General features: G+C 35.7%; 1 protein-coding gene across 1 annotated transcript in view; it reads right to left on the bottom strand.

The window, feature by feature from the left end:
- LOTGIDRAFT_135052 (hypothetical protein) overlaps positions 1-5,246 on the bottom strand; it is a gene marked incomplete at both ends in the record, with an annotated part of 51,216 nt that overhangs the window by 19,168 nt on the left and 26,802 nt on the right. The gene's annotated exons all lie outside the window — the stretch shown is intronic.

The raw sequence follows: 5,246 nt of genomic DNA, 5'->3' as shown, positions 1-5,246 counted from the left end.
ATCGCTTGGTCCATTGGTCCAAAAAAGTAGGTATGTGTCAATTTCGCCTTACACATGATGAAATTTCTCCCGGCTACCAGCAAGGTGATTTAGACAAAAAGTCCACCATTTTTGTATAACTCTTCCTCGAGAAGTGGCGGAGAAAAAAAAAAAAATTTTGCTACAGTAGGAATTTTGATGTCGGCGACAAAGTTTAAGTCATAAAAAAGGAGGTATGTCTCAACTTCGCTTGGCTTTGGAGATTTCGACAGCAAAAAGATTGCTGAGCACCATTTCCATAGCTTTCTCATCGATGGGTTGGGAACTAATTTGTGTTGGATTTTTCTGTAAAATTTTAAAAACGTACCAAAGCGTCTATATGTTCTCTCGGGGTTATAAATAATCTTCCATTTAAACTCAATCCAGTTGTAACACATAAATTATTATCTTTAAATACCATACGATCTACAATATAATACAAAATATTAAACCAGAACCTGAAACATGTTGTTACTCAGAGTTTCACACTACAAATAGAAATATTAAACCAGAACCTGAAACATGTTGTTACTCAGAGTTTCACACTACAAATAGAAATATTAAAACAGAACCTGAAACATGTTGTTACTCAGAGTTTCGCTCTACAAATAGAAATATTAAAACAGAACCTGACACATGTTGTTATTCAGAGTTTCACACTACAATATAAAATATTAAACCAGAACCTGACACATGTTGTTACTCAGGGTTTCACACTACAAATAGAAATATTAAAACAGAACCTGACACATGTTGTTACTCAGGGTTTCACACTACAAATAGAAATATTAAAACAGAACCTGAAACATGTTGTTACTCAGGGTTTCACACTACAAATAGAAATATTAAAACAGAACCTGACACATGTTGTTATTCAGAGTTTCACACTACAATATAAAATATTAAACCAGAACCTGAAACATGTTGTTACTCAGGGTTTCACACTACAAATAGAAATATTAAAACAGAACCTGAAACATGTTGTTACTCAGAGTTTCACACTACAAATAGAAATATTAAAACAGAACCTGACACATGTTGTTATTCAGAGTTTCACACTACAATATAAAATATTAAACCAGAACCTGAAACATGTTGTTACTCAGAGTTTCACACTGTGTGATCTTCAGACAACTAANACAGAACCTGAAACATGTTGTTACTCAGAGTTTCACGCTATGTGATCTTCAGACAACTAAAACAGAACCTGAAACATGTTGTTACTCAGAGTTTCACACTATGTGATCTTCAGACAACTAAAACAGAACCTGAAACATGTTGTTATTCAGAGTTTCACACTATGTGATCTTCAGACAACTAAAACAGAACCTGAAACATGTTGTTATTCAGAGTTTCACGCTATGTGATCTTCAGACAACTAAAACAGAACCTGAAACATGTTGTTATTCAGAGTTTCACGCTATGTGATCTTCAGACAACTAAAACAGAACCTGAAACATGTTGTTACTCAGAGTTTCACACTGTGTGATCTTCAGACAAGCGCCTACTCTTTAAGTCATCAATAATGAAGACAGACAACACCATGCAGTGTACAACGAGGGAAATTTTCCAGCACTGCGGCACAAACCTGCTTTTTTTCGATTTCCAACTGTCGAGGGATTTTTAACATACAGTCTGTAGCACATGAGGCCTTGGTTTATTGTCCAATCTGAACGACTAGACGCTTTTTCCTTGTCAGCCCCTCTTACCTACATCACTGACAGGGGAAACCTTGACGATTGATATCAGGACTCCCTGCTCTGCCTGAAGAATGAACGAACCCTAATGATTCACAAAAACTGCCTCTGTATATAAAATAACAACCTTACCTCCGTTAGATTTGACCTCACATAAAATCAAATCGTCCCCTAGAGATAATTTATCTTTAGCATGATGAACTATTTCAGCTACGGAGGTATTCATCGGAAATCGAAACGAGCTGTACGTATGATCAGCACAATATACTTTTACAATACCTAGTAAATATAGAAAATAAGAATAATCAATGCCATTCAGTGTACAATGAGGGAAATTTTGTCAGGACAGTGTTATTAACCTGCTCTTTTTCTATTTCCAACTGTCGAGGGATCTTTAACGTGTACAGCCTGTAGTTTATTGTCCCATCTAAACGACTAAACACTTTGTCAGTGTCAGTCTCTCTTACCTACATCACTGATGGGGGAAACTGGGTTGAAAAATCTGAAGGTATTATCTCAACCTATGCTAGGATTGAACCCTGGACCTTCAGGTTAGCGAGCAAGCGTCTAACTCACTGACAGGGGGAAACTGGGTTGAAAAATCTGAAGGTATTATCTCGACCTATGCTAGGATTGAACCCTGGACCTTCAGGTTAGCGAGCAAGCATCTAACTCACTGAGCCACCACTGCTCTGGAAATGACACCTTGATAAGAATCAATACTTACTGTCATCGGTAGGTTTTACTGAGCGTTTTTTCTTGCTCTCTGTAATCTGCTCTCGAGAAGTTTTACGGCTTAAAATTAAAGATGGATGGATTTTCTTCTTCGAACTTTTATAATTTAATGGTGAACTAAAAATTATAAATAAGAATCCTAACCAAACAAAATGAAATGAATGGAGTCTTTCGTCCTACTTGTCTACACCATGTGGGCTAATGAAGACGGACAACGCCATGCAGTGTGCAGTAAGGGAAATTTGTTAGACATACCCAAACACATGACATCATGTAAAGATTTTAACACACTAACCGACTGTGCTACAGCCTGCTCTCAAAGGGATACAAAGATCTGAATATATGTTACTGACACTGATTAATCTAAATATGGTCATGTAAAGATCTCAACACACTAACCGACTGTGCTACAGCCTTCTCTCAAAGAGATACAAAGATCTAAATACTTGTCTAAATTTCAGCCATCCGTATCCCTTTTCAAAATTGAAGTTCTGCTCAAGTAAAATAACAAACTAACCTATATTTACATTGCATAATATTAACCAATGGTTTGATGTCGTTCTTCAGGGTAGGATATAAATTAATATCTTCTTGTATAGCTTTGTGTAACTCCTAAAAAAAATATAAACCAAACTTTCATGGTCCAAAGACGTCCCTCTTGAACATTCGTCAGATTAAGCTTTTGACCTAACTCGATGACGTCACATACAGTTTAAAAAAAATAAACCAAACTTTCATTCCATTTTTTAATAGCTTTTAATTTTAATATAGCCACTTCAGTTAGGGTCTTAAGACCGCCTTCTTAAACATTCGTCAGTTTGGCGACACTGCCAGCCAATCAAATGTCTTCCCTCTACAATGCTCGGATTTTTTGACGTGAATGAAAGGTATATTCCCAGAAGCATTAGATATTGAATGCACCTTTGCTTGAGTAAAGATTTCAACACTCTAACCACCTGAGCTACAGCCCTTCCTCAACTTATGTCATCGCTTATTCAAAAGCTAGAAAACATCTTTGGAATATCTTAGAATCCATGACAACCATGTAAATGATGTCTATATAAATATTTCAACACTCTTACCAATTGAGCTACAACCCTTCCCTAAACTATACTTAACTTTCATTCAAAAGCTAAAAACATCTTTGGAATATCTTAGAATCCATGACAACCATGTAAATGATGTCATGTAAAGATTTCAACACCCTTACCAATTGAGCTACAACCCTCCCTCAAATAATTATCTTTTATTCAAAAGCTAGAAGACATCTTTGGAATATCTTAGAATCCATGACAACCATTTGTATAAACCAAGCAAATTATGTCATGGTAAGATTGCAACACTCTTACTGATTAAGCTACAACCCTTCCACAACTAGTCATCTTTCACTCAAAGCTAAAAAACTTGTAGAATTTCTTCTTCTACTTACTTCTAGAAAGGAAATAATTTTAGAATCTTCGTGGAAGGCCTCGGTAGCTATGTTATACCACTCTTGTACGAAATATATAATCTTGTGTTTAAACGTTAACATGTAGTCAGATAACTCTTGATCTGAACTTTGATTGACTCCATCATTCACTTCAGCATAATAAGTGATAAGGGTTAAGGGTAATATTCTTCATAAGTTGTTCATATACCAATCCAATTCTCTTTCTCTTACAAAATTTCATCAAGCTACTTTATTCTCAAAACTGTCCGTCGGTCCGTCTGTCAACATTTGCTTGTGAACGCTCTAAAAACTAGATTTTTTGATGGAATCAAATGAAATTGGGTATGTGTATACATATTCATAAAAAAAAGATCTAGTTCGAATTTGAGCTATTTTCGACTGTTAGAAGCAGAGTTATTGCCCTTGCCCCAAAATCTTGAATATTTACCATCCGCATGCCGTGGTGGGCATATATGGCATGGTCCACTATCTTAATCATTAATTTTGGATCTCACATCAGTCATGACTGGTAAATACAGACAAATCAACAGCCCTGGTGCACAAATTCAAAAAATTGTAGACAAATAATGTAGCACATGAAAAATGTCCTAATAATCTAAATTGCAGTCTGTCATTTTGGATCATCCATCAGCCATGACTGGTAAATACAGACAAATCAACAGCCCTGGTGCACAAATTCAATAAATTGTAGGCAAATAATGTAGCACATGAAAAATGTGCTATAGATCTAAATTGCAGTCTGTCATTTTGAATCACCCATCAGCCATGACTGGTAAATACAGACACATTAACATCCCTGGTGAACAAATTCAAAAAATTGTAGGCAAATAATGTAGCACATGAAAAATGTCCTATAGATCTAAATTGCAGTCTGTCATTTTGGATCACCAATCAGCCATGACTGGTAAATACAGATACATCAACAATCCTGGGATATTAAATGTAAAAGGATATTGATTCATCAAAGCTTTGGTTAATCTTTCACTCGGCATAAATATAACATGAGTTAATAAAAAATCTTCTAAAAACTGATCTGAAAATAACAAAACAAAACAACTGAATCAGCAACGTAGCCAGGAATGAATTGGTGCTGGGGCTCAGATTTTGTACTCAGAAAATTTGAAGAATTAAAGACCCAGAGATCTCATTTCTGACAATTTTGAGCTGCCAAAATGAACAGTCCCATTGCCAGGAATGAATTGGTGCTAGGGCTCAGATTTTGTACTCAGAAAATTTGAAGAATTGAACTCTTTTCTGACGATTTTGAGGTGCCAAAAACGCATCANAATATCTTTTTGACTTTGTACAAAGACACTGTAAATGAATCAATCTCTGCTGAACTGAAT

This window comes from Lottia gigantea (genome assembly GCF_000327385.1).
Source record: "Lottia gigantea unplaced genomic scaffold LOTGIsca_95, whole genome shotgun sequence".
Taxonomy (NCBI): domain Eukaryota; kingdom Metazoa; phylum Mollusca; class Gastropoda; family Lottiidae; genus Lottia; species Lottia gigantea.
This window is presented reverse-complemented; position numbering and strand designations above follow the sequence as displayed.